This window comes from Protopterus annectens, chromosome 1.part2 (genome assembly GCF_019279795.1).
Source record: "Protopterus annectens isolate FY-2018-M chromosome 1.part2, PAN1.0, whole genome shotgun sequence".
Classification (NCBI taxonomy): domain Eukaryota; kingdom Metazoa; phylum Chordata; order Ceratodontiformes; family Protopteridae; genus Protopterus; species Protopterus annectens.
In genome coordinates this window covers 962,417,907-962,432,545 of record NC_056727.1, presented here as the reverse complement: position 1 = coordinate 962,432,545, position 14,639 = coordinate 962,417,907, and the positions used below count along the sequence as shown (strand labels likewise).

The 14,639-nt window shown below is 41.4% G+C and overlaps 1 protein-coding gene across 2 annotated transcripts in view; it reads right to left on the bottom strand.

The window, feature by feature from the left end:
• AK2 (adenylate kinase 2) overlaps positions 1-14,639 on the bottom strand; it is a 318,886-nt gene that overhangs the window by 97,511 nt on the left and 206,736 nt on the right. The window lies entirely within an intron of this gene.

The window sequence follows — 14,639 nt, the reverse complement described above, 5'->3', positions numbered from 1 at the left end:
GAAGGCTTAATGAATTAGGCAAACTGCTAGAGATTCCTAATCCAAAAGCTTCAGCACAGAACATTTTAAAATGTTATCTACTTCCCGTACCTGGCTAGCACACCCCTTAACACCATGTGCCTTGCTAGTAGGGCATGGTCAAGCCCCCTGCACTTCCAAGTTCTCCCCGATGCAATGAATAAGCACAACCTGAACTCCCAAATACAAAAATGTGCACGTCTGACAAAGAAAACTTCATCAGTCGATGATGGATAAAACTGCAGCCCAGATGCAGAGGAATGGCAAGAGGTAAGAAGCAACCACTGCAGAAGAGCTCCTCACTATCAAGTGATACAAGTACTGGCATGTCAAAAGAGGTCCGACTACTGGAATCACAGTACAGGCAGTAATGCCTTGTTTAAATGTGAACCCTGACTTACCGAAATTTGGCTAGGTGCTACAGAAAAGCATGCAAATGTACATCCATGGAGGACATCTAATCACTTCTGTAATGGGCGCTCCTGCCAAGAGGCACGGCCACTCCCCTCACAGCATGAGCAGTGCTCTTTCCTGTCTCCATCAGGGGGACTGCACTGTTTAGTGTTCTCCCAAATGCATGCCAACTCTTTCTGCACACCCCTAAGAGATTCAATGTGGTCCACGCTCCATTCATCCCCCTCCCTTCTTTGCTCCTCCAATGCCTGGGCTTCTAATCTAACCCTGATGATCTGGGTTCACAGTAGTGCCCTATTCATCCCATTAAAATTACCCCATGTAGTCCACTTGCACACTCGCTTATCTTTTTTTTTCTCGCTCTCTGAATATTACCTATTGCAGCTTTTCATGGACCTCGTAGTAGCTCCTATTACAAGTTCTCTGGGACTACTCAGTGCTACTCCCACATCTTCTTCCAACTATTTTCAACTTCTCTAACCCCAGATACTTTCCATTCCAGGACATCCAGATAGTTCGTTTTACCTCTAAGTTTACCTTCACCTTCTTTATTTCCCTCCAATTCTCACCTTCTATATTTCCTTCCAATTCTTTACTATATGGCTCTTCACCTATCTTACCTTAAATGGACTTGCTTTGCTCCCCAGACATTTTCCTTGGCATTTTCTTCCTATTCCTCTATCCCGTTTCCCCATCTTTGACCCATTTACACATTCCCACCACTTATGTAATATTCTTGCCCTTCCTTCTCCATACTTTTAACATAATCTTCCAATTCCTTAGAATAAAGCTCGGTCATGTGAAAATCACTTATGAAGGATCCTCATTTGCTTGTTCTATAAAAAACAAACTCACCCTATACTTACTTACATTCTCTAATGTCAATTTCTACTCACCTATGGTTCACTTGTGCACGATTTCCACATTCCTGTCAGCGACCTGCTTTACATCATACTTCCATCACTTCAGTATACACAGCTCCTCCAGCTGCAACAACGAGGTTCTTCCTTTTCCCAAGTCTATACTCCTCCTGTACCTTCTCTATATCTCTGTCACCTATTTCTTCTCACCTTTAACGCACAGACCGTTTCAATTGTTCAAATTTACACATTCTATGCATCTAAGAAATTCTCAAATTTCTGCAATACTATAAACCACTACAATTCCAATGTCTGACCTTCATGAGCCCAATTACCTTCCATCTTTCCTACCATTTTTCAAAATTAAAGTTTTTCCTTTCCCCTCAAACCATTACCTTTCACACTTTTCTATCCTTCCATTTGCCTCCACTTTTTCCATTTCTGCAAATTTCCTTATCTTCTACTCCCATCATGCAGCTCCCACCCTAATGATTCATCCTCTTACTGCTCATTTTACCTCCACCATTCCTGGTTCACACTCCCTAAGTTACACCACTGACTGCCAATACATATGGCTGAGAACATATTTCACACATTCCTACCTCCATACAGCTCCTGAACCCATTTCACACATTCCTACCTCCATACAGCTCCTGAACCCTTCCAAAGAGAGACTTCTCACAACTCTATTTTTCTTCTACTTCTTTGTCCACCTATAGTTCTGGTAAGTACCTAAAAAGTCAGTTTTTAGGCCACAACCATCTTAACAGTACTTGTACTCTCAATAGAGGATGTTAAAAACTATAGGCCAGTTAATTTGTTGTCTTGAACAGGAAAGTTAGGATCATACGAGGTTACTAGGCTAATGGCCCTAGGGCCCTTACAAGCCTAGCCAAGAGTTTACCCCCCAAAAAAAGAAACCTCAGTCAACACCTGTCGCCCATGTCAATGAGGGACAAAGGTGGAACCCCTGGGACAAATTTATGTTTTCCATCCACTCATCAAGGTTGTGTTTGAAGAGGGTCAGTGAGGTATTCTGTTTGACATGTATGGGAAGTCTATTCCAGAGATGGGGCAGCCTCTGGGAGACAAACCTGCCTTTCCAGCAGGTTTTGTTGATGTCGCATATTAGATTTAGGCCTATCAAGCGGGTAATGTGCGGGAGTTAGACTCACGGATATGGAGCATCTCTAGTAGAGCAGGGTCCAATATTGCCTTGTAGGCGAGACACGTATCACTTCTGAGCAATCTGTATGACACAGAGTTGAGTGACAGTGATTTAAGCCTGTTCGCATAGGACAGGTGTTGGAGGCCATGGATTCTCTCTTTGTGAGGTATTTCTGTGGCCTTTACAGTTGGTGCAAGTGTTTGGAGAGGTACATACCAAACTGGGCATTATACTCAATTATAGGTCTAATAAAGGAGGAGTACAGAGAGGTAATAGCCTCCTTTTTTCTGGATGCAATCCCTTTACTTACAAGATGAACCAAGTAAAAGGCTTTTCTGACCACCGCCGCCACATGATGGTCGAATGAGAGACTGCTGTCAACTTGAGTATGCAAGTCTCTCACCAAAGGTTGTGTGCTTATGGGGATGTCGATGATGTGGCAATCAGTAGGGACCCTGTTTTTGCCAAATGGCACGATGATACTTTTTTTGTATTTAACTTAAGGCCATGACTTTGGCACCAGTTATTTGTTGCTGTGATACCCTCTTGCAGTAAGTTAACAATCAATTATGGAGTCAATGACAGCACCCAACTTACAGTCATCCTCATTCTTGGTCAGTCACAGGCCCTGTGTCTTTGCCTGGATCTCTGAGAAGTATATGCCAAATAGTAGGGGTCCCAGGATAGAACTCTGGGGAACACCACTAGTGACAGGTCTGCTGTCAGAGGTGGCAGTGCCTATTTTGACCTTGTGGGTCCTGTGAGCCAGTTGGCAACCCATCTGACTAGATAGGGATTAACACCAAGTTGTGTTAGATTTTTGATGATGCTAGAGTGGGGGATTGTGTCAAAGGCCTTGGCCAGGTCAAGGTAAGCTGTATGTACTGAATTTCCCTCATCCAGGGCCTTGGTGACAGTCTCAAAGAAGTCAACTGGGTTCAATAGGCAAGATCTGCCTCAGACAAATCCAAATTGGGTGGGTTCAAGTGCTTGGAGATAGTCCATGTCCTTGTTTATGAGATCCATAATAACAAGCTCCATGTCCTTGTTTATGAGATCCATAACAACAAGCTCCATGACTTAACAGATCAGACTAGTCAAGCTGATGGGGCGATAGTTTCCTGGGTCAGTACTGGCACCACCTTTGTGCAATGGGATGACCATGGCAATTCTTCACTCTGCTGGAAAAAAGCCTGTAGTTAAGGCTGTGGTTGAATAAGGTGCTCAATGGTGAAGCTAGTTCTTGCTGGAGATGGTGCAGAATACAGCCTGGGATACTATCAGGTCCCATGGAAGCTGTGTTCTTTGCCTTGGATAGGGCCTTTAACACTTTATCTACAGAGATGTGTGGTGTGGTACAAGAATCAGGGATGCCGACTGGGTCTTTGGGGGGGGGGTGATAAGGGGGTGAGGTTTGTGCTGAACCTATGAGCCAGCAGGTAGGCTAAGTCAGCAGGATCAGTGTAAGTGCTACCATTAAGTACTAGTTCGGAACAAACTTGGGCTTTCCCATGGAGGTTCCTATCGTAACTGAAGGACTTGTGATTTCCCTTTGTTTTAGAGGCTAGTTTCAACTCATAATTGGTGCTGGAGGTTTTCACTAGTGATCTAATTTGCTTGTTGAGGCAGAGGAGGGAGTTTTTCCTATTTGGAATTTGTTCCATTTTACCCTTGGACAAAAGTTTCTTCCTTTTAAAGCCTTGTTAATAAAGGATGTCCACCAGACAGGATTGTGTTTCCTTGAGGAGCAGATTTTAGTTCTGCTTGGTATGGCTGAGTCCATGCAGTTGTACAGGTGCTTGCAGGGTCGATATTATATTTTCAAAAGTTTCAAACATCCAGCACCATATGGTCGGCACCATATGAGAGATGTTTGAAATTTCGAAAAAATAATAACAAAATAAAAAACTATACTTACCTAAACGCTGCAGGCTTTAAATATTCCTAACCTGAGATCGCACTGCATTGAAGTAAAGGGAAAATATTCCCTGTGGTGATTTCCGTGTTACGCGAGCGACATTTTGACCAATCGGGTTCGCTCAACAGGCGTTCACAGTTTACAATTTTTGATCATGAGATATGAACCCGTGCTTGTATAATGCACTGATATACTGTTCAGCATAGTTGTCTGCATCATCTGAGAGGATGGTGGTGTGAAGCTGCTGATACCCTCCTTTAGGAGGTTGTAGTCAGCTTTTGAGAAGTTTTTTAGCCTGGTTACAGCTGGAGAGGGGTTGGAAGGGACAGAAATTTTGAATGAGACCGACCAATCTGATCTTACCAGGGAACGACATACTATGGAAGTGGTGAAGCAGTCACCGATGTTAGTGAGAACTAAGTCCGGTATGTTATCTCCCCTTATGGGGGATAAGACCAGCTGATCTAGTGCGTTAGAACTGATGAAGTCAAGGAATCATTGGGGGAGTGCATTAGTGCAGGAACAGTTCGCCCAGTCTATGGTGGGGTAGTGGAAGTCACCAAGGATCAGGGTGTTAGGGGGTACCTTGATGAGGTCAAGTAGGTCCAGGTAGGAGGTGTGGATGTCCTATGACATGGAGAGAGGTCTATTGCTGGCTATAACTTGGATGGGCATCTTGCCAACTGTCAGTTGCACCTGGAGTAATTCCAGTGCGTCACGCTGATAAACCAGTCTGGAGGTGTGCCTGTCTTTAATGAAGATAAAAGACTCCACCACCCTTAGTCTCTCTGACCTCATTTGGGGCCGGAATGTGTGAAAGGAGTATAGCCTAGCCTGGTAAGGCAGGGGTGCTCTCTGCAGCCCTGAACCAATTTTTCTTGACTGCATAGCCATAGGCATCTTCTAGTGTGAGGAGAGCCTCCAGTGAGTGCATTTTCAGATTAAGGCTCAGAGCATTGAGCAGCGTGACCTTCAATTTGCTTTTTGACAGATCTTTTATGTTGGAAGATTTGTCTTTGGGAGATAGTCTAAAAAAGGCACAATGGGGGAGGCAAGAGCTTTAGACAAGATCCGGAACAGGGGTGACAGGTGGAGGCCATCTCTGGCAAAGCATTGTAGCCTGTCAACCATGTCATCCCAGGCAGACAGATACTCGCTCTCCTTAGAAAGACACCAGAAACTGTCAATTGTTGAAGTCAAACATTAGAAAATATTAACATTTGAGAAACCACATTATATTAGGAAACGTATTGAAATAAAAACAATGTAATCACTCCCTCTGGATCTACAATTATTAGCACCTTAATTTTCCACAAATCAGTAGTACTTTTGAGTATAAACTACAGGCTTATATAATCTACACAAATTTCCACAGGCTTTCACCTCCAATAGATCCTACAACGTTATTACATACTCTAGAAATATTAGGAATTCAACTGCCTCGCATGAAGTCTGCTTTCTTTACTTAATTTATTTTGTAAAACTGCTTTGAGATTAAGCACTACAAAACTTCAGCCAATTCCTTCCCCAACAACTACTGCCTTCTTTAAACTGTTTGCCAAGGCCTTTACTAGAATTGTGAATTGCATATTACTGAACAGCACTGATGTGTAGTACCCAAAGGCTGTCTCCTCTCCACCAACTTTTGGAAAAGGAATACTTTTAATCTTCAGTTAAAGTGTCTGCAACTTCTGTTGTACACACAGACACACACAGACACACACAGACACACACAGACACACACAGACACACACAGACACACACAGACACACACAGACACACACACAGACACACACACAGACACACACAGACACACACAGACACACACAGACACACACACACAAAAAATGGGCTCTGTCCCAGTCGGACTTTCCCTGTAAACAAATGTTAAATAAATACATAAAAATAAATAAAATTATATCAGTCAATGAGAAAACCATCCAAATAAGCTGTTCTACCCCTTGTGCCTTTTAATGGACATTTTACATGGTCATTTGTGAGTTTCTCATGCAGATAAGGTTTAGTATCCTCATCCATATGGTCTTATTCTCATACCATCTACTTTTTCTCCTTTTTATGATCTTTCTCAAACTGTTGATCACCATACTGCTGAACTAGTCCAATATGTGGGCATATCAACACTCCTACATCCTTCCCCATGGATAAATTATACAAATACCTATCTTAACCTTGTTTGCTAAAAACAAATTTTACTGTATTACAAATGTACTAGGAGGACAAAGTAATTAAACCTGGCATTTATTTTCTAGATCCTTGAGTGTGTCCACAAACACTGCATCACTCTCATTCAACTGACATTTTCTGAATGAATCTCAAGCACCAAGCTTCAAGTTACTATAAATCATCAGCAGTTTAAACCTCCACACATTAGGTCTTGGTTACAGATATAAAAACACATTCTGACTTGCAACTCTTCATAGCACCTTACATCCCAGTCTCCTTTGTGCACTTTGTATCTTAAGTAATTTGCACTCAGCACTTGCCTTTTAGGACATAATAAAACTGGCTGCTGGGAAGTAGTTTAACTACCATTATCTCACTGAAGATTATGCAGTGACTGGAGTTCCCACACAACTTGAATATATACTCTTACTTAGGTTCATATGTGTGGACTAGGCTAATGGCCCTGGAGCCTTTACAAGTGCCTTGGCATCGTGCCGCCCGATGCTAGTTCCCAGTGCCTCTATCAAGTAGAGCCACTGGAGTGATCCCTGGGGTGAACTTTCTATTTCCCATCCACTCATTAAGATTTCTCTTGAAGAGGGCCAGTCAGGTGTTCTGTTTGACATGTATGAGAAGTTTATTCCACGGCATGGGCAGTCTCTGGGTTATGAACCTGTCCCTCCAGCATGTTCTGTTGATTACAGTAATGAGGTTGAGGTCTCTGGAGTGTGTGGTGTGGCGGGATTGGGATTTCTTTAGATGTAACATTTCTAACAGAGCTGGGTCAGACATGGCTTTGTAAGTCAAGCAGAGATCGCCTCTTCGTAGACGATATGAGAGAAAACAGCTGGACTTTTTTGAGTCTGTCCACGTAGGACATGTGTTTAAGGCCTAGGATCCTCTTTGTGAGGTACTTTTGTGGCCTTTCCAGCTGTTGCATGTGTCTAGTAAGGTACATGCCAAATGGGACTCAGTCTCAAAATAAAAGGCAACCAAATACTGAAGAAATATAAAAAGAATCCAGGCCACCGTTTTGAGACAATAAACTTTTATATCACAACCACAAAGATGAGCGCTTTAGTCTGAAAACTAAGATAAAAACACATCTGCTACTCATTGTTTAAATTGTTTAAATTTGAGTGCGGTTTGGTATCCAGTCGCCTGCCTTTTTTGAGGTAAAAGTACTGTATTATTTCTACGTCGCTGCTACTCTACATGCAGGATTCATCCACTGACTCTACTACTTTACTTAATGATGACAATTGTAGTTCTGACAGGGCGGTCAGAACGGAGCGTGAAGTAATTAAAGTCCGGGAAGAAGTGGCTTCACTAAAAGGAGACCTTACCAGGCTCATAAAACTGCTGAGCCAAAACGAACCAGGAGGTGGCACTCCTATAAAAGAATTTACATCTTTAGCAGTTTTAAAACCTTCAGCAGCGATGATGACGTCATCTCCACGCTCGGAAGGTACGAGTTATGGTGGACTATTGACAGTCACAGGCGCTGCAAAAGAAAGTTTTTTTCAACAAGGTCAAGTATCGACAGGACACTAAATTCCTGTTCCCGGACTATGTTGGATAATGAAGGGCGAGCTTGTGTACGAACAAGATCTAACAGAGGTACTGTTTCATTAGCACAAAAGTCTGGTTGTGATAGTCATGGTTTAGTTAATGCTGCTAATAGTACGGAAGCAAATGGAAAGTCTAACAGTACAGTTTTTGTTCCTAATTTATGTTTTAAAGAAGTGATGGACAGGAATTATGAATTTAACATTAATTCCAATGGAAGTTTTGTTCACAATTATGACATTTTAAAAGGGGAAAATTATGAAGATGTGCCAACACTGAAAGAAATTATTTTTTTCGTTTGAAAAAAGCTTTTTAAATTGAAATGTTTGCAAATAGATAATGGTTATTTAAAATGTTGCTTGAATCATAAAATCATTCCACAGGGACTTAGTACCCATTTGGTATAATTTACACTGAAGCAGTAATCAATGATTTTCATAGCTACTTTGATGAATGTGGTGTAGGTTTGGTTTCACGTTTGATTAAATACAATGATGTGGCTCTATCCAAGTTGACTGTTGAAATAAACAAATCAAACACTAACATTACTAACAATCTCCTGTTCCCAGAATATGAACAGTTGTATAAAAGGGTGTTGGTTAAAAGTGATAAAAGGACTCAAAATATTTACAATAGAAAGCAGAAAAAATTTGCAAGGGACAAACAACAGTATGAGATAGGCAAGGCCTACCCAGGTCTATATAGAAACTATAAATAGTAAGGTTGTTGGTAAAACATATCCTAATCAAAATAATAGGGATGATAGGGGGAGAAATTGTGGAAAATAGAACATCTTTAAATGAAAGAGATCTACCAAGAGATTTAGATACACACAGGCCCCTAAATGAGTTAGATTCTTTCCCTGAACATAGTGAGATTTTTTTTTAGTACCAAGAAGGTCGGAGCGCCTAGCAAACAAAATCAGGTATCCTTCAGACCCAGGCCACACATCAGACACCTATGGGACGAACTATGGGTGGAAGAAGGTAATGAGGAAGGGGAAATAAAAGTGGTAGATGGTATGGAAGGTATTCTCAGTGAACATAAGGGTTTCAAAATTTTTAATTATACAACAATTACTTTGACTAAGGAACATTTTGTTCTCTTTTCTAAAGGTTTTAAATTTGTTAAATCAAATTATGGGGACGTAGCTGATCTTCTAATAGATTTCAAATTATACCTTAGAAAGTTGAATTTAAATATTTTGTTCAACAATAGCAGTAATAATATTAATAATAACAATAAAAAAGATAACAGTAATATATCTTCTGAATTAGTGAGAAGTACAACCCACCCCCTACACCCCGTTCTATTAATGTTTGAAAAAATAGTCACAGTGGAAATATATGAAGAATACACTAGAAATAAATGGAAGGCAGGACATTCTAATTTGACGACTGATGAATTGAATTTATTACAAGATCTACAAGCCCAAGGAAGTTGTTGCATTATGAAACCGGATAAGGGAGGGGGGGGTGTATTGTTTGGTGTAGACTGAGGAATGCAATAATGCTATTATGAATATTTTACTTGACACCTCCACATATTCACCAGTATCAAAAAATCAAATCAGTATAGCATACAGGAGAATTGATTCATTGCTGGAGGAATATTTGTTGGACAATAAGATAGATGGTAAAACTTATAATTATTTAAGACAGACTTATCCTACTATACCAAACAATTTTGGTGTTCACAAATTAGAGAGCCGCCTTTTAGACCTATAGTGTCAGCAAAAAACTCAAAGACTCACCCTCTTGCAGTTTATGTAGACAACTATACAAAAGAAATTGTGGCTGAAACTTCACATCTTATAAAAGATTCATGGGAATTTTTAAGTAAATTAACTAAAGACATATGGACAGAGAGTTGTAGCTTCCTGACTATAGATGTCAAAGACCTCTTTACTAGTATACCTAGGACTGAAGGACATAAATACTTTGGTGATAGCCTTTACAAGTACTCCACTCTTCCCCAGGACAAAATTTCCTTAATTATAGAACTTATGGAGGTGATATTAGATAACTACATCAACTTCCAGGGGGAATATTACCAACAAATGAGTGGTGTGGCAATGGGGGCAGCATGTGGGTGCCTGGCGTTCTTCTGGTATTGTGATTGGTCTTTTAGGGGGAAAGAGAGAAGTAAAGTTGGCACTGAATCTGCCAATATGTTGGCAAAATCTGCTGGCTCAGTATAGGAGGTACCATTGTGCAGCAACTCAAAGCAAACCTGGGTATTGGCCATGGAGATTCTTGATACAACTATAAAAGGCTTTGTGGTTGTTTTTAGTGTCTGCTGCAATTCTGCCTTCATAGCTGGCTTTAGAGGTTTTGATGAGGGATCTCAACTTTTTGTTGAGGCTAATAAAGGAGATTTTTTCCAGTCTTGGGACTTCAATTTTTCTACAACAGTTTCTTCCTTCTGTTGTAGAGTTTATTAATGGCAGGGGACCACCAGATTGGCTTCCTTTTTTTTTTTTTGGAGGAGAGCGTCTTAGTTCTATTGGGTATGGCTAGTTCCATGCATTTATGTATGTGTTCATACAGTGCACTGGTGTAGGATTCAGCAGTCATGAATCTATTTTCCACTGACACGGGTGCCGCAAAGTTAGTCACCTCTGTTTTTAGGAGCCCAAAGTCAGCCTTGGAGAAGTTTTTCATGGTGGTTACCTCTGCAGGGGGTATGGGCGAGATGGGGATTAGTTTGTGGTCGGATCTATTGGTGTAGAGCAACAGTTGCCCATGTTTGTAATAACCTGGTCAAGGATGTTGCTTCCTCTATGGGGGTAAGAATGAGCTGGTCCAGAGAATTGGAACCGATGAATTCCTTAAAGCATTGGGCCATTGTATTAGTGCAGGAGTAGTTTTCCCAGTTGATGGAGGGGTAGTTGAAGTCACCTAGTATGAGAGTGTTGGGTTGGACCGTAACAGCTTCCAGGGTGGTTAAGAATGTGAAGTGAGATTCTTGGGACATGGTTGGGGACCTACAGAAGGCTACGACCTGAATCGCCATCTTACTCAATGTTAGTTGTGCATGAAGTATCTCGGATGCGTTATGCTGGGCTACTAGTCTGGAGTTGTGCATTTCTTTTATGAAAATGGAGACACCACAGCTTTTGGAGCGTTGGTCCATGTTCTGGGGCAGAAAGGTGTGGAATGAGTTGTAGCCTGGTAGTGCAAGGGTGCTTTCTGCTGCTTTAAATCAGGTCTCTGTTACAGCACAAATGTCAATGTTCTCCATTTTGAGGAGTGCTTCGAGCAAGTGCATCTTGAGATTTGGACGTCTAGCACAGAGCAGCATGACCCACAGACTGCATTTATTTACAGCTGTTACGGTGATAATTTGGTCTTTGGAACATCGCCTAAAAAAGGCACTATGGGGTGGCAACAGCCTTAGCCAGGGATGACAGATACAGGCTATCTCTGGAAAAGCATTGAGGTCTGTCAATCATGTCATCCCAAGCAGACAGATACTGGATCCCCTTAGAATGACACCAGAAACTTAGCCAATTGTTGAAGTCAATCATTTTCTGCTTGTACTGCGGTATCATTCTGGGCGACGGTAGGATGCTCCTCAGGGCTAGGGTCATATCTGCCTGGGCCACATAATCCGAGAGCTCCTCAATGTCTTTTTTCATGTAGTCCAGGGAGGTGCATCTCAGGTCATTCACACCCACATGGACAGTGACAGAGTCATACTTGTACTTGTTGTGGAGTGACCCAAGTGCGTGTGCTGTGTGTCAGATTCTGGCACCTGACAGACAGCTGACTGTTACCTTCTTTTTCAACCTGGTGAGTGGGACATCAGTGTGCCTTCACTATCAAGTCACCTAAGATTAGCGTATTGGGAAAGCTGTTTTGCCTTAAGGGCTTAGGTTGAGGGGCACATGTGTAGGTGAGGTATGCGTCTTGTGGTTTTGTGCCATGTTGTGGTGGTTGAGTGCATTCTGCAAAGGTGGGTGTGTGGTTTGAATTTTTGAGAGCTGTGATGGTGGGTGTTCTGGAGTGCTGTGTGTTGCATATGGTGTGGTGCAGGTGTTGACCTTCTCCTTTTGACCAGTTATTCCGGTCTTGGCTTGAGAGTGCATGGCTTCCAATTTGGATATACAAGTGCACCTCTCACAAGTCTGAGTGTTGGGAGGTAAGAGAAGAGGGTTGTCTGTGTACATGAGGTAGCTGCTACACTGCCTCAGAATGCCCACGTTCACCAGGTTAATAAGAGAAAGCACAGGAAACTGATCTTTAGACATGGCAGGAGGGATGGTCATTATTACTAAGTACTGGAGTTGTTTCCTTATATATTCCTTTTACAGGAAAAATGTCACTTTAGGTGTCTTGAGTCTGTACAGAGCACTGCCAAACACTTGAGGGGAAACTGATATGTAGACCATGAAAATTTAAGGATGAAGTATTTAGGCAGATATTCTGAAGTTATAAAGAAATCACACAGTACTTACTGAAAAATGAAGAATTAGCTTGTCAAGAATGATGAAAAGAGGGGAGTCGCATGAATGGCTACTGCTGCTAATGCTGGTCTCAGCACAGCGTCACTCTGTTGGGGTGCAATACTCCTTTGCTTCTTCTCTCCCAGAAGCAAAGTGTTAGCACCAATCCCAAGAAGAGAAGCAGGCCACGGCCTGTTTGGTGATCCACAGTCCTGTCCCATGATGCAAGGGTCTGCAGGCTTGTTGTCTTTTTCTGGTAGATGCCTCAAATAGCAACCACACCAATCAGGTACGTTAAGCACAGACACTCAATCGAGTCAGGAATCAATGCTCTCTGCTCCTACTCTCACCGGGATCAGAATATAAGCACAGATTCCAAGCTGTCACCTATAAAGCAGTTATTAGGCTTTCTGGTGATCAGCAGTCTCCAGGAAATAATGTAACTGCACTCCTCTCACCAGGAGAAAACAGAAGCACTAATCCCAAGATGACTACTCCGAGGCAGAATGTGGGATCTCCAATAACTGGTGGTCTTGCAATAGATCCTTAAAGGTAAGATGAAAAAAATGGTTTATCCTAAACACTGCAGTGTGCATTAGAGGAGTTAGATGTGAAAGGAGGTAACTTAAGTTACCTGTCTAAAGCTTTAGTGGAGAGTCAGTATTTTTAAAACAGAATGATAGACTGAAAGGGGGTGATCACGTTTGTATTCTGGTACTAAGGAATACAGTAGGATGGCCAATAAATTTAAATAGTTGAAGGGGAGTGATTTCACAAAATGATAATTTTGTGCTTACTCACACCAGCCAGTATACTCAGAGGAAATGAGATATATGATCAAATTAACATAAGGGGCAGGCAACTAGCAAAGCAGTGGTGTTTTAACAGCAGAACAGTAACTGGGTGGGAAAACTTTCTGACTCAAGAGACTGAGCTGTGGTCTCTTTTCAAGTTTTAATATGCAATTAAAAGCACAATACAAGTAAAACACAGACGGAACATTCAGTCTTATACAAATAAATAATACGTCTGGGGACAAAGATCTTGACGCTATCCAGAAATCCACAATTACAAATGCACCTCCAGCATAAAAGCTACCGCAACAAAGAGAATATATTTACAGAAAAAAGTGGATCTCATTAACATTCTGGATAACATTTTTGTCTATTACTACTCTGTTCATTCTACTGTCTTAATGTCCCTTCTGCAGACAAGTTTTGCAGCATTTATATTACAACAACACTACTGGCTTGCTTCTACTGCATCCTGCATCTTAATCCTTTTACTGATGACTATCCTCCACAAGTGATGTCCCCAAGCTACTATTTTACTCCTATAAAAACACCAGTATTTTTAAAGTATTTTCACACATTTCTGGGACACTTCAGTGAATGCTCCTGGGATTATTACATATAAAACCATTCAGGGATTGTCCAATAGGTAAAGAATCACTTTCACCTTGAATTTCAGGGAGAAAAATAACTAATGCCTTTTTAAAACCGGAGACAACATTGTTTTGATAGCTTATTTATTACATACATAGATTATATACACAGAAGTCTGAAAAAATAACCGCTACACATTAATTGTTCTATAAATGCTACAGTTAGCCACTTTAAAACAGCCACTGTGGTTTGAATTTGACCTGATCTACAAATGCCAGTACAACTTTGTTACATCAAGATACAAGGTTATAACATTTTCATAACACAAGCTTATGCAGGCTACTGCATGATCCAACAGCATTTAAAGCAGAAAGCAAAATAAGAACATCTGTCAAAACAATTAAAATAGCATTTTTTGTTAAAGCATTTTTAACAATGACAATATACTTTTTTTTGGGGGGGGGGGCAAATTTTAGTTCTGGTTTCATAACACCCCAACAGTTTTTTTTTTTTTTTAAACTTCCATTGAAAAGCCAGGGCAGGAGGAGGGGGGCAGGTATCTGGCCAGCTGGTTGGTGTGCCAGTAGCAAACTTTTTGAGCTCTTCAATTGAAGAGCTTAGGGAAGGGGGGTGTAGCTAGATTGGGTACTGTCTGCAAGAAGCCAGCCAACTGGCA